Source organism: Misgurnus anguillicaudatus, chromosome 15, assembly GCF_027580225.2.
Source record: "Misgurnus anguillicaudatus chromosome 15, ASM2758022v2, whole genome shotgun sequence".
NCBI classification, from domain to species: Eukaryota; Metazoa; Chordata; class Actinopteri; order Cypriniformes; family Cobitidae; genus Misgurnus; species Misgurnus anguillicaudatus.
The window spans coordinates 17,874,853-17,899,061 of NC_073351.2; the positions used below are offsets into that span (position 1 = coordinate 17,874,853).

A 24,209-nucleotide genomic window follows, 5' to 3' on the forward strand; every position below is an offset into this window, starting at 1 on the left:
GAAATGTAATAAAGGCACCTACTGAAACCTCTATTTTATTCACAGCTGTCTATAAAATTAGCTCCACTTCTACGTTTACCTCAGCTTGAAATGTGAGACCCAAATTGCTTCGACACAAGACTGCACAGTCTGTCTCAACTGCATCTGCCATACTTTCTGCAAAATCATGTAAGTGGCAATTTTGGCCTTATTGAACTGGGCTAAAAGCAGGGTAAGCTGTTTGTCATGCAGTACGCTGCCCCAGACAGGAGTTCAGGGCTTACATCGTTTTTTATGAATTAGGAACAGGGGCAAACATTTTTTCCGGCTCAGTGGTGTGGTTCAAAATTCTTATTCTGTGTCTACACACATGATGCTGGTCATTTTAAATCTTAAATCAGTTTTGTTTAATGGTTCTTGCCATGCTAACAGAAAAATACACTACAGGCTAGACTTTGGGAGTAACTTTTGTATGTTTTCGGGATTTAAAAACTTGTAATTCCTATGGCTCCAAACAAAAGTTTTATTTTGTGCCACCATACTTACTCATGTAACAGTCTTTAAATAGGGAAAACATGGAAGTGTTTGGTGGCTTCTAAATTCCTCCCTGTTTGGAGCCATAGGAATGAATGGGGCTAGGCTAAATGCTAACACATTCACAAAGCGCTGTACAAAGATTAAGTGTACGCATTGAAAAAGATAGGGATGTATTAATTCGTCTAAGTTGAGGTAAGAACATACTAAAATACTGAAAAACAGTGGTGTTTTCCTTTAAGCTCAAATTGCACTAATACACCATTTGGCAAGTATCTCATAAGTATCATCAAGTCTTTATTGAATGGAAGGCGGGAGATATTAAGAGCTGCATTTTCCACAATTCTTAGAAATAGCAGTACCCAATCTTATAGGGCTGGGTATTGGCAAGGGCCTCCCAATACGATACGTATCACGATACATGGGCCATGATACAATATGTATCACGATACAATGCAATGCGTTGCATGTTGCGATACATTGCAATACTTTTTGCTTTTTTTTATCAAAAATGTAAAAAAAAAATAGAGCTGCAGGTGTTTTAAAATTTTCTGCCATTTTCTCACTTCCTCGTACTTCTGAGACATTGGCCAAATGGCCGTATATGGCAGACAACTGGACAGGGACAACTACAGCAGCGGCAGACGCACACAGAGGGATTTGATGGTTTTAAAATATCGATAGTAGAGATTGAAATAATGATACACTATCGATACAGCTAACTATTACAATGCACAGCCCTACTTTGCTCATAATACTGCTACAATTAAGTACAGTCACAGGATAGATATTTTATTCATTAGAGACTTAAACAAAATAAAATACCATCACATTTATAAAATGAAATAAAACTATACAGTCTCTATACAATACAACTAACTATATCATCTTTGCTTATGCACTGTAAAACCTAACAGTTAACTTAACTCAAACCATTTAAATAAACCGGTTGCATCAGGCCATCTAAGTTGTAAAACACATAAATTTAAGTACTGTGAACTTGTACCATTATCTTATAATTGTCCCATAATCAAATGTTATTATTTATTTTAGAATATAAAAATATACAGCTTTTAAGTAAGGAATAATTGATGATGGGCCGTTGAATTATTAGAAAAATAATGCACACCCGAGGTGGTGTTACACCTCGGGTGTGCCTTATTTTTCAATAATTCAACGTCCCAAAGTCAATTATTCCGTTTATACTACGGTTACCACACCTTAAGACATCGATCACATGATATATTTAAAGGGATTCGTCCGGTTTTTGTACTTAAATCGCTATTGTGAATAGGACTATTTCTTCCGCGTCTCATCCAACCGCTCTTTTGCTTGTTCCAAAACATCATTTTAAAGCTGGCAATGGAGGCTTGAGCTGTTGAGAGAGAGATTGTGTAACGAGGCTACCTCTGTGCGTCTAAGCAGTGCTGTTATTGCCTCAGAAAATCGTCTGTCATGTTGTTTTTGTTAGTCCGTTATTACAGTTAACTATGCGAAGTGATATGGACCTGTAATGTGGTCAAGAGAGCTGCCTGAAACTACATTTGCCGTGTGTTTTCCAGAAAATAATTGCACACCTCACAACGTTCATCAGCCAATCAGATTCAAACATTCAATGGACTCGTAGTATAAAGTAAAATAATCTATTAATCATTTAATACAGATTAATAAGAGATGACCTTAAACATTACTATCTATATGGACACAACGTGCTATCCGAAGATAACACATCCATGTCCTTAGCAGAAATGGGGCTGAACTGTCATCTGTCCCTATATCTATATCTTTGACATTACACTGCACTCTAAAAAGCCATTACCCAAAGATCCCATCATTGTACCCCGACAGGCAGGACAAGACTGAGGTGTTTCATAGACTCTTCATTTCTTCAACTGGGGCTCAATGGTGCCAAAATCCTACACATCAATCACTGAATGTGTCTCTTACTTTCTTGTACTTTCATGAAATCTTAACATAAATACTGAGAAATTTTTCACACTGTCGGTATAAAATAACCTTCCCATAAAGGCGTGAAGATGTGCGGTTTGTGTTGCACAGTGCTGGTGATGGATTTGTGTATTTTTTAAGCGTTAAAGATGGAGGGAGAAAAAGTATCTGATCAGTGTTTGATCTGTTTTCAAATATGTGTTATGTCAGTGTCACACAACAACATCTGGTGTAAGATAATCTCTTCGCACACTAGACATCATTATAGCCGATCTGAACAAAGGAATCACTGAACTTATTTCACTCTGAATCTAACCAGATGGATGGGATGATGTATTTTCCCTTGCAAACACTCTTGCTTCCACTCTATTTGTTCAGGGTTTAAAGGCTGATATTTTATCAATTGAGAACATTGGATGATAAATTATTTCATTTCAACCTACTTACTAAGTAAATAGTAAGTAAGAGGAAACATTTTCATGAACGTAGTGAAGCAGTGCGAGTGTTTGCAAATCGTAATTTGAGTAACACGGCAATGAAAGGTTTTTACACCACTGCAAGTGTAAATGAAAACAGCATGTGAAGAAGTCTGTCAGTAAGGCTTTTAAAAATAAGGGTGAAAGAAAGGTCTCTTCAGGTACATGAATGGTTACTCCATAGAGGAAAAAACTAAAATTAAAAAGATGAGTTGCTACAACTTATAAAATTAAGTTGATATATTTAAATTATATTTTATAAGTTATATCACCTCATCTCTAGTCAAGATAAAGAATAGTAAGTTGAAATGATTTGTAAATCTGAGCTGATTAAACAAAAAAAAAATTAAGGCAGCAAAGAATTGAATAGATTCAATAGATATTAAAGGTTCCATATGAAGCCATACATTAGATGATAATGATAAACAACAATACCGTAAAAAGTGGATCAACTTAAAAAATTAGTTTAATAGATTTTTTTATATTTACATTTTTCAACTTACAACTTACATATAAGTTAAAAAAAATGTTTTAGATGTTAAAATTAAAGTTTTTTTTTAAGTTGATCCAACAAATGATAAAGGACACCTACACTGTAAAAAGTAAAAGTTGGATCTACTCAAAAAATTACTTCAATTGTAACACTTAAATATTTTCTCGAACTTACAGTGAAATCCCACTTTTACTCTTTACAGTGTGGACATGAAGTCTTTTCAGATTAGTCTTTAGAGGATCATACTTCTTTTCAACAGCTTTATACGTCTTTACACTCAGCTTAACCCGCTGATATCTGGATAACATACACTACTAACCTCTTTCTGATCTCCTCCACACAAACACGGACGAAAACCCCAGCAAAACTCTCAAGTGGTTATATTTAGCAGGTCCCACAAGCTGTACATCCACAGCTTGTCTGGGGTAATGCCTGAATCTGCTTACATGGTAAATGAGGATAAAGCCTGCATGCCAAAACAGTAAGGATGATGAGGCACAATGCAGACAGGTGGTAATGGAACTGCAAATGGCTCATCTAGGGAGAAATACAGTATGACACTAATGGGTCCTATAGTTTGGATGACAAGATTCCTTCTCTACTGAATTTACATTCTAAAAATGGCTGGGTTATTTTTAACCCATGCTGGGAAAATATTGGACAGAACACACTGCTGGGTTTAAATTGACCCAATAGACCCAACTGCTGGGATATTATAACATAATTTCTTACCCAGCATTGGGTAATTTTTAACCCAGCATTGGGTTATTTTTATCCCAGCATTTGGGTAATTTTTAACCCATCATTGGGTAATTTGTAACCCGGCATTGGGTAATTTTTAACGCAGCATTGGGTAATTTGTAACCCAGCATTGGGTAATTTTTAACGCAGCATCTGTAATTTTTAACCCAGCATTGAGTAATTTTTAACCCAGCATTGGGTAAGTTTTATCCCAGCATTTGGGTAATTTTTAACCCAGCATTGGGTAATTTTTATCCCAGAATTGGGTAATTTTTAACCCAGCATTGGGTAATTTTTAACCCAGCATTGGTTTTTTTAACCCAGCATTGGGTCATTTTTATCCCAGCATTGGGTCATTTTTAACCCAGCATTGAGTAATTTTTATCCCAGCATTTGGGTTATTTTTAACCCAGCATTGGGTAATTTGTAACCCGGCATTGGGTAACTTTTAACACAGCATTGGGTAATTTGTAACCCAGCATTGAGTAATTTTTAACCCAGCATTGGGTAAGTTTTATCCCAGCATTGGGTATTTTTAACCCACCATTGGGTAATTTTTTATCCAGCATTTGGTAATTTTTTATCCAGCATTGTGTAATTTTTATCCCAGCATTGGTTAATTTTTAACGCAGCATTTGGGTAATTTGTAACCTAGCATTGGGTAATTTGGAACCTAGCGTTGGTTAATTTTTAACCCAGCATTGGTTAATTTTAAACCCAGCATTGGGAAATTTTTTGCACAACATTGGGTAATTTTTAACGCAACATTGGGTCATTTGTAACCCAGCATTTGGTACTTAGTAACCCAGCATTGGGTAATTTGTAACCCAGCATTGGGTAATTTTAACGCAGTATTAGGTCATTTGTAACCCAACATTAGGTAATTTGTAACCCAGCACGTGTTTTATCCAATATTTACTGTACCCAGCATGGGTTAAAAATAACCCAGTAGAATTTAGAGTGTAGATAAAGGTTCATATATTAACTTTTGGCGTATACCTGCTTTGACAAAACTGTTCACACTGGTGAATGTAAAATAGGCTATAACAAAACATGAAACCGGCTTAAAAACACTGAAAGTAACTAAATGTTATGCAGGGAAAAATGTGTTTGTGCTATCTGATGCAGCATAGTTCATTTCTAAAACCACTAGAACCGATTTATCTGGAATGTAATTTAAATTGATTTTATGTTTGACTTTAGATTGTTTGAAAATCTGCAATAAGAATAAAGGAAGCATTAAAAGTATACAATATGGCAGAAACAATGGGTTTGAAGAGGCCAAAAATGGTTTCCATTGGCTGATTGGTGCCTTTGATTCTCATTGGCCAAAAATTTGGCGTTACTGACATTTACTGGGGCAGCAAAAAAGGACTGTTTTTATTGTTTTTGTTGATCTACTCCTCAATTTTTTTGTATATTAAAATATTTATTTTTTCTCTAGTTTGCCATTATATTTTTCGTTTGCATTGTTTGTGAGCTCATTCTGGTTCTCATCATACGAGCTGGCTTTAAAACTAAAATGTTTCATGTTAGAGACACCAGTGAATTTGAATCTAGATAGTGTCTAATGAAAGTCAGTGAGAGATGCTGATGAAGAGGACCGATCTGCTTCCTCGCCTCTCACTGAGATACAGGCATTTGATTAAAAGCGCTAATGCAGACTCGCAGTCTCAGGAGAGACAATGATACTCTACAAAGCATCTGGTTCTGTTGGCTCAATTCTCACCAGATCGCACACAGCACGAGACTTACCACAGTAATTTAGGCATATTTTACATTGAAAAACAAGAGATTTTGATAAAGGAAATGAAACCTCGGTTGGCTTAAGGATACAGAAAATTACAAAAATCAATATCTGCAAAATCTATAGATAAAAAGCTTTATCTTTAGATTTTGCATCCAGCAAAGTTAATTTCATGACCGCTTGTCATTGCTTTAAATTAAATACCTACATTAACAAATAGATAAAGATTTTAAGAATACATTTGTATTGATAGTCATGTGTAGCTGCTGAACATTGATCACAAAATGGTACCAATACAGCACGACGTCTTTTTTCCTCCCTCCTGCATGTGTACAGCACGACAAACCACGCATGGCTGTTGCCGTGGAAACAGAAGGAACAAATCAGTATTGCCAGTCAGCAACGCTGTGCCAAGGTCTCAGCTCGGCTCTGTGTGTCCTGCTTGCCCTTCCTAGGATCTTTCAGAGTCGCATTGGCAGGCAGAGCACTAGCGGATCAAAATCTCATAAGAGCCCGGACCCCAGAAGGGGTGCTGTGAATTGGCTTGAGTTTGTTTTTGTGCAAAGAGAAGTATCTCTCTTTATTGTGGCAGCGTTGTGTTCTCTTTGTTCTAAATAACCTTCACAAAAAGACTTTGTTTTGTTTGAACGCAACAACAGGCCAGAAAACAGGCAAACTAATTAACAACAATTAATCAATTTTGTATGAGAATAAACTGCTTTACAGGTAAAGATGTAAAATACATCTAAAATGTAGCTCTTTAGGGCCATGCAATTTTTAATAGATGTGGCATTCTGAAAAGTTGAAGTATTTTCAACTGGCTGTGGCACGTCGTGACCGCGTCACTCTCTATTTGATATGTTACATATGTGAGTGCACAAAAGAAGTGAAATGTGAACCGCCCCTTATACTAATTTGAACTACTGTATAAGCAACATTTCAAGATAAACTGATTATTTAGAGACTATTATTATTTAGGAGAATAAAGAAATGTATACAGGTTTAAAACAACTATGACAGATTTTTTATTTTTTTTATTTTTTTTTTTAATTCCAGGGCTTAGTTTTGGTTGGCACACTTGGGTCTTAAACAAACAAAAACTCAAAGCAACATTGCTTTGAATAAAAATTATTTACCACAAGCCTCACGGAAACGTCAATAAAGTCTATCCTAAAAAGATTACAAAATAAACAAAATAAATGTGGGATTCAAAATCTAATTTATACTTGGAAATAAACAAAGTAACATTTTGTGGAGTTGGTTCAGCTTGAAAGCAAGACATAACAAAAACCTCATTATAAAACAGGCAGTTCTGGTTCTTCATTCTAAGCCGTGATAAAATACCCCGGTAAACCCACGGTTCAGACCGCATTACATTTTTATTTGTATACAATTGCACAATTATGGCGGTATCCAGATTAATATCAATAAATATTGTTGAGTCATCTCATCAATAAAGAGAAAACGCTCCCTGAGGAGTTTCTAACTCAAATTCATATTTCCTCTATCCACTGGGTGGCGATCTTACCCAACTTAAACACTGATGCATTCACTCAACACTAAAAACAGCGTGTTTTGATCAGGCTCTGAATCTGATCTCTTTACAAAAGTTATTCGCATAAATGGAATTCTCTCAGCTTTTAGCTAAAAAAAATTGAGAGGTGATAAGAGAACAAATTAAGGTAGGATGAAACTTTTTTTTTTGAAAGCGGATGGTCTGTTATTTCATTTGATACTTTATGTTTATTTAAAGAAGATAATTTTTCTTCAAGGCATTAAACTAAAACTGGGTAAAACGCTGACGGGGAAAGAGTTCAGCATGCTTCCAAGCATATTTGATCATCACTTCAACAGTTGCACGATATAAATGTTAATGTATAAATTAGATGAATGGTGATTTATAAAAAATAAACACCACAGTCTTAAATCATATTTTCATTGTGTCTTTGCTGCGTCTGTGTTGGTTGGGACTGCGCTCTGTTTCAGTCACACTTGATTCTGAGGAACTATTTTGTTTGGCGGAAGAGTAATATTTGTACTAATATAATTACAACTTATCTGTGTTTTATTTGATAAAATCCCGCTAACATTATGCATATGAAGTAACCGTTTTATAAACACAATAACCCCCGTGAAGCAGTGGGGTTACAGTGCATTTTATAACAGCTAAGGTGGTTTAGGCACTCCGCTTCGTGTCGTGCCTAACAATGCCCCTTAGCTGTTATAAAATGCACTGGTAACCCACTGCTTCTTGGGGCTTATTGCTTTAATAAACCATGAATTCAATTTAGCCTACCAGTAATTTAAATTGGTAATGATTATGAAAACAAAAAAACAAAATGCAAAATACTGTAGAAGTATTTTTTAATCTCAAGCACCCTATTGTGACAATCACATATGACAATACATTTGATTCCTGCAGATTATTGTGTACCAACTGGATGGGTTTGTGCCAAATTACACATGATCAAGCCAGAAAAAATGTATCCCACCAAAGATAACAGATACATCAATTTGTAATACAGTATTTGCAATACAGAACATTCTTAATCTGGAGGGCACAAATACAGTCTGCTCATCTTCATTAAATTTGCCTGCACACTGCATTTCACACTAATGTTACATACAATACGTATGTTATATGCCTTCTGAAAGCCACATTGCTCTTCTCTCTTCAACTAATCGCCTGTAGAGTGTGTACCGTACAAATGGAGGACTTTAATTGGCCATTGTTTTGACAACCTCTCTCTGTGAGTTAGGCTGATGAGGATGTGTATGTGTGTGTGTGTGTGTGTGTAAACGCCTCCACTGAAGGACTGAGACCGGAGACAGGAGTTGTAGATTAGAGAGATCTGAAATATGTACCTTCCTGTTGCATGATGCACATTAAGGAGAAACAGCCTTCAGAGCTTTTGCATCTCAGGTTGATTAGCTCACATAGGTTTACCCTTTGCATGGGTGTAAATGAGAATGTATCATATATGTATATACAGCTCTTTTCTTCCATACAGTATCGTTCTACTGTGGTGATGATTCACCCCTTTGATGCACAGAAAGTGTGAGAGAGTGAAACACCGATCAATTACACACCGCCTAATGGTTGCCTGTTCCACACAATCTGAGCTCCTAATGTTTGTTCCACTGATGCTTATCTAAAAGAAAAAGCTGGCCTGTCTGATAAGGTGAAGGTCAGCTATACAATAGCCATGATTTTCAAGATTCAATGCAGCTAGACAATATCACAAGGCCAACTTTAAAGAGTAGAACAAACATTGGGACATATTGTTTGTATAAGCAGCAAACGCTGTGCTTTAGACTAACACAGATTGTAAATAACATATTTATTAACATCATTCAGTCTGATCACATAGAGATAACTGTAGTAGATGATCAAATTATTGGGTAATAGTCATTGTTAAAGGGGCATATATTTATAAAGAATATGTATATATCATCATGACATATACAGTAATGGAGAAAATAAGTGTATAGCACACTTAATATTTCACGTATGACCTTATACAGTTGAGAGAAATTTGTAGCTTTAACAGGTCAATATTTTAACATAGAGACCACATCACTCTTCTAATCTAATAACACCCCAGAGTCTGCTGATGCTGCTATGGATCAACTGACCAACATCATTTCTAGTGACTGTAGTAGGACATAGAAGCTGACAGGATATGGTTTATGATTTAATGTAGATCTGTTATTTGGCAATTTAGTGGAATGTTCAAATTATTAATACTTAGATGGTCTGTGTACTTTTGCATCTATTCATTTTTCTTTTTTACAAATAAATATAAAAATGAAAAATGTGAAATCAGGTTCAAGCTCCCTCTGAGGATAGCAAGCCAAGTTCGTTTACCATTATTCACTAAACTGAATGCGCATGCGAACTAATGAAACAAATTTTGACACAAATGATATAGGCCTAATCTTACAATTATGTTGTATAATAATAATAGTCCCGGCCATTGCATAAATACACGTATTCATTTAAGGTAAAGACTTTTCGGCTGAGTCGTAAGAACTATCAGACCATAGTGATTTTTGAATTATTTCACAATATATTATTCTTATTATTTAGATTTTAACCCTTCATTTAGTTCCAAATATAACATTATATTATATTTATTATTTAGCTTTTAACCCTTGATTTAGTTCCAAATATAACCTTATATTATATTTTATTATAAAACGAATGATTTTTTCCCTCAAAATGCAATAAATCCAGGAAAAAACTTTTTTTTTCAAAATGCTATAAATTTATTGAATCAATATATAAATGTACATTTATCTTTGCCATGTTATATTCATTTAGTTGAACAGTGGCATACACTGATTAAAAAATAAACATTAATGGCATTAACCAAAACACTTACTTTGTCATATAGTCATCGCTGCGGTTATACACATATATATATATATATATACCCAAATTTTACCTTGTTTGAGCCAAAATTGCTTGCTGGGGAGCAAGCAATTATATAAGAATATATATTGTTATTCTTATTCTTATATAATTGCTTGCTTCCCAGCAAGCAATTTTGGCTAAAACAAGGTAAAATTTGGTTTATCAGTGAAAGTCTAAAAGAAGTCTAACCATAGCCCAAGAATAAACCAAGAATAGAACATGTTAAAAAAAGAAAGCAAACACCTTGTACACCTGCTGACTTTAATGAAATATCGTACTTCTCCAAGTTATTTTGCCAAAAGCAGCAAGTAACCAAATTCAAGGTTATTTAGGGTGCAAGTGTGTTACTCATAGCCGGACTATATATTGGGTCTATACTTTCTCGGTTTTTGCTTGCTGGGTTAACATAATTTGACAAAAACTTGCAATGAAGAAATTAAAAAAATTTGTAGAAGGATGATGTTTACATGCATGAAGCAAAGTACTGCGATCATTGACAAAGTCTGAATGTGAAACGGCTAATATCGCAATTTTTAATTTTAGTTCTGCATTTTTCTAATGTATAATAAAGGTGCAAAAACTTACAAACAACAATACGAAAATACATCAATATTTTTTATATATCATATATCATGGTTTATAAAGGAAAAATTAATGGATGCAAAAGTACACAGACCTTAAAGAAGTCTAAATACCAATAAAATAATAAAGTTTAAAAAACATATCCATATTCTAACTAGATTAAAGTAGTGTTATTATATGAAAAAGTAACAAGAATAAGGCATTACAGGATTACAGTATTGCACTAATTCTTTGATTTCCTGTAATATTTGGATTTTATAAAAAATCGAATTCATGCAACATACGCCTGGCTGACGTTCACATGATATACAGAGAGGGAGAGAGTTCTCTAGCCTAGCTTGTTTATTATTTCTAATAATTCCGAGACGTCGGCATTAGATCGCAAATGACCTCCAACTAATAAAAGAGATGTGAATGTCTCTGCATTTAACGCACTGTAAACACACGCACTGCAAGTCATGATTTTAAGCACACCCAGAGCAGTGGGCAGCTATCAGTCCAGCGCCAGTGCACCTCAGTCGGTTCCTGCCGTGCATGGGTATCGAACCAATGACCACTCTGTTAAAACCTTATCTAGACATTATAAATGGTACTGTATATACAGTACACACCATGCATATGAACCTCAAAATGGCAGTTTAAAATCTCCAGCTCGATCGTTCTAAATACAAAGATGGTCTGTGAGGTAAGAAAAAGAAAAGCAGCCATTATTTTTGTTATTGAAAATGTGTTTTGAATTTCCTTAGGCGGAGTTGGTTTTAGTACAGGTTTAAAATGACTGCAGTGATGTGATAAACATTGACCCAGCACGAGTTTAAGAGATAATCCCCATGCTACTAACATGCACACTGTCTTAAAAATATAAAATTAGCATGTCAGTACGAGCACAGTTTGCTACCATAGATGCATGCGGAATAGTTTGGTCCAGCATGTGGTTGTCGATAAACTAGAGATTTTACCTTTGAATTCCCACTGACATGTTTTCACTGTGGACAAATCGATTCGTTTTCTGTTTATCTCATTTAGCATTTATGTAACAATAGAACAGCGTCCAATCCCCGGCACCCTCCTGGTCATTAAACCACATGGATTCTTTCAGCAAGTATGAGTCAAATATTTGTGTAAAAACATTGAGTGGTCTGTGCATGACTGACACTTTCAAACTACACGTCCCGCAGAGAACCGCATATTGGCATGCGGTCAAACGATCATTACGTGATCTGATATCTAGAAACGCTGGACCGATTGAAGCTTGTGGTTATAGACATGGTTTTCAAATCCCGTACTTTTCCTAGCAATAGTGGCTTACTTTTCGGGAGAGTAATTACCACCAGCTGCTCACAGTCCCCCTTTGTAAACATAATCTGTACAACTGATGGACCTTATAGATTTCTCCAACGTTCATTAAGCTGAAATAGCAATTTCCAAAGTGCATGCACCTTGCATCCTAGCACCTTGGAACTGTACACCAGGAAAAACCAAACCAGGCTGGACAAATCAAAAATGAAAAGCAGCATTAGGAAGTGCTGAAATGACATCTCACTCTGGGTAGAAAATCAATAGTCGACTCTCAGATTGAATGCAACATACAGAGACGTTTAACATGCTCTGAAGCATACAAATTCATTTTACACCGAAAATATTTAGCCTTTATTGTAATTGAGTATACATAATATAAGGATTTTATCAATCTCCCACCTCCATGGTGTCATCAGTCTTTGCTGGCGTAACTCTTGCATAGTAACTGTTGCCATGCTTTCCAGGTCAGTGAATATTTTGGTTGTGCCACCTATTATGAGGCTTGGAGCAACCTAAATCCCACGAGGTCTGACTCCACAATTGTGCCTCAGTGTGTGAGAGTTTATCATGATTTATTATGATTTTAATGAAAAAAGAGCAATAATACCAGATATTTTATAATTTTATCCGAATTATTTTTACTTACAAAGCTGTAAATAATGAAAAATTGTAAATTAAAAATAAATTTTATTTAATCTGAATAAATCGCTGTTGTTACATTGCTGTTTAAAACAAAAATATATGGCCTGTGCACATTTAGCGATGGACTGGGTTTTTTAGAGTCGTAACGGCAGTGACTCAGTGGCTCAGATCTTGGGTTGTTATGTGTTTTATTAGAAACAGATCTGTGCTAAATTACATCAAATGAAACATTTCAGGTAGACTGTTATAGCGTTTTTGTCTATAGATTATTCATTTCAATCAAACAGTGGTGTAAAAAAGTGTTGGCCCCTTCATGATTTTTTTATGTTTGTCACACTTTAATGTTTCAGCTCATCAAACTTATTTAAATTAAATTATATATAATATTTAAATATAATATATATAATTTTATAAGGCCCAAACCTAATTAACTGGTTGGGCCACCGCTAGCAGCAACAACTGCAATCAAGCGTTTGCAATAACTTGCAATGAGTTTGCTATAGCGTTGTGGGTGAATTTTGGGCCACTCATCTTTGCAGAATTGTTGTAATTTAGCCACACTAAAAAGTTTTCGAGCATGAACTGCCTTTTTAAAGTCATGCCACAGCATCTTAATAGGATTGAGGTCAGGACTTTGACTAGGCCACTCCAAAGTCTTCATTTTGTTTTTCTTCAGCCATTCAGAGGTGAACTTGCTGGTGTGTTTTTGTAGTGTTCTGAGTTTTGTGTTCCAGCAAACTTTAGCGTCTTTTATTTTGAAAGAGATTTAATTTGAAGACATTTAATTATTTTTGTAATGTCATACGTTTTTCTTATCCATCCATCTTATTTTCATTCTTCATTTTTTTATATTATACAAGGAAAAAATTTACTTTGTGAAAAATAAATAGTTTAAGTTTGAGTGACGTCACTTAGTGGCGCTGTCGCGTCCGACTCTCTCAGTTCTACATGTGACTGGAGAGAGTCAGGTTGGTGTTTTTGCATCTCTGTATAACGATTGATAAAAGTGTAAAAATGGTTAAAAATATGAGTCAATATCAATGTTAAAAGTGTTAAAAAGATGGATTGAGTGCATAGATTTGATTTTCTGTGAAGAATCGGATGCATTTAGCAAGTTTTACAAACGAGTGGCCTTAATATGTTTGTTTAATGTTGCCGCCCGCACGCTAATTTGGAGTGCGAGTTTTTCCTTTTAATATCAGTTTTAAATACAAAATTTTGGTGGATTGAGTCTGTAGAAGTGATATGTTGTCTATTTAATTTAAGTTGAATGTGTGTAATATTTATTTAAATCGTATTTTGTGTGTATTTAGTCAACTGAGGCCCAAATTGAGTTTGCAGTCACTGTGTTAATGGAGGACACGGATTAATCTGTTTTGTCTCGCATCCTTCAGATAGACTGTTGGTGAGAGGATGTGTGTGTGATCCCGTGTCTTTTGTTTATTAAACTGCAGGTATGTAAATCAACAAACCACTATACGATTACATAACTGAGTGAAATTGGCTAAATATAGTCTGATGATAAATGTGTTTCCTGTTAAGTGTAATGTTAATGTAAAGGGAAAGTGTACATGTTGAATTCATTTTATTTTGTTATATAATTTTTGTTTATGTATATTTGTGTAAGAAATGTAATGAGTGACCAAAGAGACTTTTTGTCAAATGGACTTTATTATAGAGTCTCGCAGTTCTACATGTGACTGGAGAGAGTCAGATAGACTGTTGGTGAGAGGATGTGTGTGTGATCCCGTGTCTTTTGTTTATTAAACTGCAGACGTGGTTCACCAAAGAGCTTGGAGTCGGTGTGTCATTTGTGGTGCTGGTTGAAATCCGCTACATTTTGAATCATTGTCCTGCTGCAAAACCCAAGTTCGCTTCAGCTTGAGGTCACTAACAGATGGCCGGACATTGTCGTTCAGGATTTTTTGGTAGACAGCAGAATTAATCACAGAAAGTCTTCCAGGTCCTGTAGCAGCAAAACAGCCCCAGACCATCACACTGCCACCACCATATTTGGTATGATGTTCTTTTTCTAAAATGCCTTTTCTTTTACGTAATGGGGACACACACCTTCCAAAAAGTTCAACTTTAATTTTGTCAGTCCATGGAGTATTTTCCCAAAAGTCTTGGGGATCATCAAGATGTTTTCTGGCAAAACTGAGACAAGCCTTTATGTCCTTTCTCCTCAGAAGTGATTTTCGTCTTGGAACTTATGCAGGTCATTTTTGCCCAGTCTCTTTCTTATGGTGGAGTCATGAACACTGCTCTTAAGTAAGGCCTGTAGTTCTTTGGATGCTGTGGTGGGGTCTTTTGTCACCTCTTGGATAATTCGTCACTGCGCTCTTGGGATTTTCCTGTTCGTCACCTCACCTCCGCCATTATTTTGCCGCAATGACTTTTGGGGTGTAAAGCGATTTCAGTGCCAGCCTGCACTCGATGCATCCTCGATATCAAGAACACATCCAGGTATTTTCATGCGTCCTCTGTACTTGAACTTCGAAATTGAACTTCGACAGTTAATGATGGCGTAGAGCGAGAAGACAAGGACGCAAGATCGCTGAAGAACGCATATTGTTTTCTCTTCATAATTAAAACCTTAATTTAAAACTACATGTTGTGTTTACTTGTGTTATCTTTGAGTAATATTTAAATTAGTTTGATGATCTGAAAAATAAAAATGAGGAAGGGGCGAATACTTTTTCACCCCTATAGATGATCCTGATCTTTACATATTTAATTTGAAGTACATCAACTGGTAATTGAGTCCCTACCTTAAAGCCAAATAATACATCATACTGGTTTAATTCAAGGCCATGGAGGCTAAATCAAACTCATTTTTTAAAAACTGATAATTAAAGCCAAAGGCAAGATGTAGATGTCTTAATGATGCAGTGACTCTTATCTTGTTAAACACAAATTGAAATCCTTTTATTTGTCACATACATGCAACGGCAAGCAAGTACAGGCCATCGCAGGTCAGTGAAAACAAAATCCAGAACAGCCCAGTGTCACATCAGACACTACCCAGAAGGCCTGTTGACATTGATGTGATCTTGCTTCAGCTTATTACACAAAAGGTGTCTAATAGCATGTTGGAGAAACATTACAACTAGTCAACAGCAGGCAATAGCTTTAGAGAGGCAATCTGTAACTACATTAACTCAAGTTTATTATCAGAACTACTACAACAAGCAACCCGATGACAAACACCAAACCTTTTATTGGAGTTCAAGTGATGCTACTTCACAGATTTGTTACATTTTTATCTATTTATTTTTACCTCAATGAGATAAAATAACAAATGTTGATGTCTCTGCTATTATAAAACCCCAATATGACTAATTCAATCAATGCATATTTTGTTAAATAACATAATGTTCATTTTAAATTAAGAAGTTTACATACCTTTCTTAGAATATTGACAAAAATATTCAGTATTTATTTGGATTTATTGAAATGGAAATATTTAGTGGCTATAATGTTATAATTATTAATTTAATTAATTACATTTGCATACAGGTGACTGCCAAAAACATACAGTACTAATACACACTCTATACATTGACACATTTATTTAGAAGACTCTTTTATCCAAAGCAACTTGCAAATAAGAAAGCAACAACTGCAATCAAGCATTTGCAATAACTTGTAATGAGTTTGCTACAGCGCTGTGTATGAATTTTGGCCCACTCATCTTTGCAGAATTGTTGTAATTCAGCCAAGGGGTTTCAAGTATAAACTGCCTTTTTAAGGTCATGCCACAGAATCTTAATAGGATTGAGGTCAGGACTTTGACTAGGCCACTACAAAGTCTTAATTTTTTACTTCAGCCATTCAGAAGTGGACTTGCAGGTGTGTTTTGAATCATTGTCACACTGCCACCACCATATTTTACTGTTGGTATGATGAAATGCTCTGTTACTTTTACACTTTATACATTGACATTTAGCAGACTCTTTTATTCAAAGCAATTTGCAAATGAAAAAGCATTTCATATTTTGTCAGGCAGAAAACATAATAAGTATAGTCTAAAAAGCCATGTTTACAGTTGAAGCTTTTTTAATGTTTAAACAGATTTATGGGTAAGTTGACAATTAGGGGTTAGTCAGATAAATGTGAAAAAGGTTTGTATGATTTTTTTTGGCATACTGTACAAAACAAGTGCATTTCTGCATGTGCTTTTTATGTGCATGTCAATCAAAGTGATTTTTTTCATTGACATTTAGGGGTTAGTCAGGTAAATGCTAAAAAGGTTTGTATGACATATTGATGAGGCCAACCAACTGGAGCAACAAACTTGACCTTTTTAGCATACTATACAAAACAAGTTTTTATGTGCATGTGCAATAAAAGTGCATTTTATGCATGCCGTTCATCCAAAATGACCCTTTCCAAAAAACAAAACAAGGTCATGTGTAAATCCTGTGTAAAAGGGACATGAATGAAGACTTAAATTAAATATGAATGCAACTGGTGTCTGTAGATGAAACAGTCATGGTCACTATATAGTAACTCCACAGAATTAGAAAATCTGATTGGTCTCAAATATATTACAGTGCTCCTATCACAGGCACAGCAGCATCTGCTGTGCTAGAACTTGGGGCTGTTGCCGGACGAAATATCACAGGTGGGGAGAGGGGTTCTTTGTATTACAACCATTATTTCAGAGAAGAAGCAGGATAGAAAGCTACTTAGCAGAATTAGATTTACTAAAGGGAGACTTGATTGTTTTTTAAAGGTCATTTGCTTGTTATCCCTTTATGGGTCTTGGTGTTATTTTCTACATTTTTATCAAAAGGCAGTTTTGGTGTAAGTACAGTCTTCATAGACATCTGAATGGTTCAGACCTTTTTTGCTATTAAAAGCGGCAGGATTTGTATCCTTAACATTCTTTCCACCTATTCACAAGCTTTAGAAAAACCTTAAACGTCTTAAGGTATATTCACTTTGCTCTCCATTCAAAATGAAAGTGGATGGGAAAAATCTTGCATTGAAATATTTGCTTGACACAGGTGTTCACCACTTGATTTCTGTGTATGCAAAAGAGCAGCTTGGACATTCTGTTAAAGATAATTACAATGTTCAAAATAGCTTCACGATGCCATAAAAGAACATTTTAAATGATTCCGTTAGCATCTAAAGAATCTTTCTGTTTCAAAAAAAGGTTCTTTGTGGTAAAAAAGCTATTTAGATTATATAAAGTTAGAAAGTTAGTGTGTAATATTGCTGTTGGAGCATAAATAATACCTGCAAAATTATAAAACTCAAAGTTCAATGCCAAGCGATATATTTTCTTTAAAGGGACATTCCACTTTTTTTTGAAAATATGCTAATTTTCCAGCTCCTCTAGAGTTAAACATTTGATTTTTACCATTTTGGAATCTATTCGGTCGATCTCCGGGTCTGGCGGTACCACTTTTAGCATAGCTTAGCATAATCCATTGAATCTGATTAGACCGTTAGCATTGCGCCTAAAAAGAGTTTTGACATTTTTCCTATTTAAAATTTGACTCTTCTGTAATTACATCGTGAACTTAAAAAAAATTGCAATTTTCTATTTGCTTTTCAAGGACTACAGAGAACGACCGGTTTGGACTAACAGCCATCTACTTCCCAGGAATATGACCTCCGCCTACAGGAATACTCATGCCACATTACAACCTTGGGTGTGCATTATTTTTGAATAATTCAACGGCCCGTTCTCAATTATTCCTTACTTATCACGAGACGAAACTTAAAGTAGTAGGTTGAACTGACTTGCAAAACCAAGTTGTTTTAACTTCATTTTGCATTTATTTTACAGTACTGGTTGTTATGGAAACAAACATACTTTACTTCACTGCAAGTATCCAGGTATAATTTGTTCTCCTGTACTGTCATGAAGGTGCACGCAGAGAAATGGTACAGTAAATAGTAAACCCAAACAACACTTAAAAAAGCAGTTTGGTTCAGAAGATCAAAAAAGGACATCATGACATAAGGCCTAAAAGACATGAGGGTGAGTACTGTAAATAATTATAAAACTACCATTTAAGAACTGTAACTGTGTCAAGCCAACGATGCTGAATTTTGTAAACAAGCTGAATTATGTGAATTATAAGACAAATTTGCATATAAAGGAGGTTGTTTGTGTTTAATAGGTTGATAATGACTTATTTTAAATACTCATGGCACAGAGCTATTTCAGCACATTTAGCACCTGGTTAAGCTTGTTTGTGGGTGGTTAGAGAATACAACGGTGGGCTGCACACAAATATTAGTCGTGCTGAACTGTTTAGTGAATTTGCCTCAAGGTGTTTGAATGAAGTACATAGCGGTTTATTTGACCAATTTTCGTGGTGTGAAACTGTCCACAATTAAATTAGGTTTAGCCAAGTAACATTTTTTTGGGCGCACACAAAGGCGCATACATTATAAGCATAAGAATAGAGCGGTACCGATCTGCAATCAGTGTAATAGGATTACACAGTAATTGTACAGCTGCCAGGCATCATTACGAAATAGGTAAGGCATATATGAATGAATGGATTCGTTTGGCACATGGAGTGAGACCCCACTGAGGAAATATGGCATGGCACAGTCATTTTAGCTTCTTAGCCCTTTTGCTACTATGAGCTAAGCTCTTCCAGGGCTAACAGCTGCTGTCCCTGGGGGTGTTATGGTTCTGTAATGAGAGTGCATTTTTGTGTGTGTCTGTGTGTGTGTGTCTATGACTGCACAACTAAAGTGGGCCAGAGATGGCAGCCAAACACAAGCTCAAAGCCCTGTGGTGCCCATTTCAAGAAGGCAGAATAACAGCCCAGCCTGAGGCCTGGCAATCTGTCCTCTTGCCTTTTCCCTTCTTCCTTCTTTCTTATTCTGTTTCTCAGCTGTTCATTAGCCGGCCATTGAGAAAGAGAGCAATAGGTTTGGTGGCCGGCGCGAGCTGGTAAAGAGTTGATCTTGCCATAGCGGTGTGTAACTCTGTGTGGCAGCATGGGGATGAATGAATAATGCATCCGTGGTAGCGTCACTCAGGGAACAATTGTGCTGGTTAATATTCATGGCATGGAGATTCAGATGGCGTTGTGAATCGCTTTACAGTCTTTAGAGAGCCGAAACGCCACCAGCAAACTAATAGCCTTTGTGACACATATGAAAACAGTTTTTTTAATGTGGGTTTCTTTGTAAAATAAAGAAAGAAATGGCACACAGCAGTTGCAGTTTGAATCAGAGTTTGTCTGCTTCACAAAAAATTGTGTGTGAGGTCGAGCGTGCGAATTCGTGTGTATTTCTCTCTCTTTCTGTGTGTAAGCAAGGGTGGAAGAGAGAGCCTGCAGCAAGCAGTCCTTTCTTAACATGCTTTCAAATGCCAACATCAGAAGTGTTTCGAGCAGAATCACTGTGAATTTTACCCACAGGGCTTCAAAACAACTCTGAAATTTGCTGAACCTAAAATCTCTGCATCTTCAATGATTTATCTGAGGGGTTGACTTATATTGTTGGCTTGTATTCTTTTGTTTTGTAACCTTAGTTCTCTCCATGCGCTCTGATCACATAAGTTGTCCTGCAATGAGTTATAGCAAAGCATTGAGGGATTTCATAGCTTACTGAACTGCATATATATAGTAAGAATACTCCTGTGAGCCTGTAATATTGTTGAAGGTGAAATACAAGCTATCAGTGTTATGTGCTGACAGAGGAAAGGCTAAAAATGTTGGAGTGGAGAACAGCCACATTATACTGAGAGAGGCAACTTTACCTGGCTGCAGAGTGTTGACTGAATATATAATATATTATGCTAATAATGAATATATAATGTTTTCTTTGCCTCTCCTATTAGGTCCTCATCCCTTTACTAGCTCATCTGTTTACTAGTTTTGTATGAAAACTTTGCTCATACACTGAAATCAGGCTTTCATGCTGTAGTCCTGTTGGTAGAGCATTGCATTAGTAGCACAAAATGTCCCACATACTGATAAAATGTATACCTTAAAGGACAAGTTCGGTATTTTACACTTAAAGCCCTGTTTTCAGATTGTTTATGATGAAATAGAACGGTTTTGACCGAAATTACGACATATGCGGCTGCCCCGAGAATTTACGGGTGTTTGTTGTATACCTCCCACCTCTACAATGGCTGTATAGGTGCACCGGAACAATCCCTCCCAAAATGCACCAAACCCTCGTCCACAAAGACGCGAAACCCACCGAGTGGTCAGGGGTGCTCACCGATACTCTCACACAAAAATCGCTGCAAAAGATGCTTTCCAACATGTGTTTTAGCATTCGTTGTAAACTTGTGGACCTATAACGCCTCACACCCGTATATTCTTCCGTTGAGAGCTTGAATAATAGACACTCCAGCCCAGTTGGTGGTGATAATCCACCTTTGCCAATTGCAAGAATACAAACAACGTTCCCGGCACGGAGTAATACCGTAACTCACAGCACATCTAATACAAGTCAATGGAGTTGGCAAAAACTATGATAAAACCTGTTGGAATGCGTATTTTGCAGCAATTTTTGTGTGAACATATCAGTGAACACCCCTGACCACTCGGTGAGTTTCACGTCTTTGTAAACGAAAGTTTAATGCATTTTAGGAAGGATTGTTCCTGTGCACCTATATACCCATTGTAGAGGTGGGAGGTGAAACAACAAACACCCGTAAATTCTCGGGCCAGCATCATATGTCGAAATTTCAGTCAAAACCGTTCTATTTCATTACAAACAATCTGAAAACAGGGCTTTAAGTGTAAAATACCGAACTTGTCCTTTTATGCATTGTAAGTCACTTTGGTTAATCAAAGCATCTGCCAAATGCATCAATGTAAACATTGAAGTCATTTAAAACCGAAAGCTTACTGTTCTGTTTTGGCACCAATTCCTTAATGTGGAACAATATAACAGACTCATAGAGATGCATTGATGACATCACGACACGTCTATACTAATAGCTTTATAGTCGTGCCCTGGAGTATTGCCGTTATAGCTCTGACATATTTAGCTGTGCTTGTTATTGTTTTAGCAGCTGGCTGAGTAATTGAGAGTGGACTCTGTACATTGAACTGATGCTTTCTTCATCTAATTGGCATCAAATAACTTATTTTAGTTCCCAAGGATTTTTCCTGTGAGTGGCGACACTGGGTCAATTGGGTGAAGGGGCTCTAAGCTAAGCCTTTAATGACTGAACGTAAAATCCGGGTGTAGATTTAGATGGAAATCTGTGCTGCGTGGCACTCACGTGTTGTGGTGTTAGTTCTTCTGCTATGGCAGCTCCCTGCTTATTATTGCAATGCAGATATGGCATTTAAGTTTTGTATAGGAAAAAATCACCAAATTTAGTGATACCTAACCTTGATTAATATCTTCAGGTGTGCTACAGTACATACTGCCGAGATATCCAACCGGATGAGTCCTGTGCATTAACTCACGGATGTATACAGAAACATGACTGTTGCCCAAGGTTCCCACCTGGTGACTAAATCTGCCTAGCCAACATCATGGAGCTAACGGAGCTCAGTCAGGATTAAGAAGGATTGCTTTCATCAGTCTATCTCTGTGAAAACATCACATCTTAACATATGCATGGCTTATTCTCCAGGGCTCATCCAAACAACCGTATCTCAATCTTCCACACGAGAGAGAGCACAGCGGTCTCGGCATGCATTGACTGATTGCCTGTCGCCACAGATTTTTGCCTCTTTGTGTTGTGTTTTGTCTAGATCAAACAATGAATGGTTGTCTTACCTTATGTAGATGCGGCTATTTCCACCACATGCTGCCTGATGCTTCATTCGTCAAGAAAATCCTCTAGGTCCTTCTCTTACTCTTTGTCTCTCTTCAGTATCTCCTCTGATCTTCTTTGTTTTTTGTCAGATCGTTGAGATGATTTCTGTATTTGTTTGTGCTGTAGAACCTGGATTGAGGTTTCAAAGTGGAAACATGTAATAAGGAGCCTCGAGAACGAATCAGCTGGTAGATTCCCCCCCTTTCTTCTTTCTACTGTCAGACACACTCTCACTCAAGCCCACGATCCGAGAGGGATTTTGGCAAGACCCCGCAGTAACGGTGTTGTAATTTGCTTGGTGGTCTCTCTTCTCCGACCCTCGATTTCTTCCTCTACATTCAGCGTAGCGGCTCTTTCTGGCTGTCACAACGCATGGAGACACATCTGTGAATGTGTTTGTGGCTACAGCGTAGCCTCTTCGCAGAGGCAGAGACCCCCCTCCTCTCTTAAGATGTGCTCGCTAATGGCATGTACCATTATGACTGAGAGCAGGGTGGGCTGGGAGAGAAACACGAGGGAGAGAGAGAGAATAAGGGGGCAGTAGGGGGTAAGAGAGATTTGGAGGAGGTATTGAATGGATAGTAATGATCCTGTATGTGTGTGTGTATGCATATGTTTTTCTATACATTTCCTCTTGTCGGTAAACTATACATAACCAGCATCATTTTCACTCATTCAAATTGTACAGACTTCTTCTTTAGCTGATCAAAAGACATGCACTGGATTGTTGTAATGCCTTAATTAATTTAAAGATAGTATACAAGATACTATGTTGAAAACAACTTCAAGAATTGTATTATTGGTGTAGTCCTATGGGATTTTAATTTATGCCTAATGATGAAGATACCTTAATTATTTTACTGCTATTTTCTATATGAATAGCAATAATGTTATTCAAACAAATAGTACATTTTCTCATATTTGCATCTAGTCCAAGAGTGACTAAATGTAATTTAATTACAGCATCTCCATCCTTCCTCCTTTCCGAAAAAAAAAAATCTAAATAGTATTTTCGCATCCAAATAAATTTTTTAAAAAGCCTGGTAATATTTTATCACCTGGGAATATTAACCATTCAGACATTCGGCCACTGGGATGACCACATGTTCGCCGCATGAACAGATGGATTGCAGTGCAATCTGGAGCGCATGATCAAATATGCATCCCAGTCCAATTGCATTGTGTTGAGAACAAAAGATTTGCTTATGCGTAATATATAAGTGAAGATATTCGAGCTCACAGTCATTAATCATCTAATAATGAATCTGTCCATTGCTCAACTTTGAAGCCACATCAACCATTCTGTGATTTACAGCTGATGGTATCGGATCGTGTTTTATTTAATGGTTTGTCAATATATCTGAGCCATTTAATCTGATTTGGTAAATCACTAGTTATTTAAACTCCTATTAATGTCAACTGATTCTTTCTTACATTGCAAAAACAGAGACATTCTGTTGGTTTTGCTATGGCACAGTGTTACAAAACCCCACGTAATGTGCTGGTCCAGCTTAGTGGTGAGAGAACATTCAGAGCTCTTGGAGAACTACGATGGTGAGACATTTTAAATAAACATTAGT

The 24,209-nt window shown here is 36.4% G+C and overlaps 1 protein-coding gene across 3 annotated transcripts in view; it reads right to left on the reverse strand.

Annotated features, from left to right (window-relative positions):
• The window catches only part of b3gat1a (beta-1,3-glucuronyltransferase 1 (glucuronosyltransferase P) a), a 92,239-nt gene extending 69,149 nt beyond the window's left edge, over positions 1–23,090 (reverse strand). For all 3 annotated transcript variants that reach the window (XM_055174139.2, XM_055174137.2, XM_055174140.2), the window contains exon 1: positions 22,590–23,090. The gene's annotated coding sequence lies outside the window, so the exon portion shown is untranslated. The remainder of the gene's footprint in view (positions 1–22,589) is intronic.
• Positions 23,091–24,209: the final 1,119 nt, after the last annotated feature.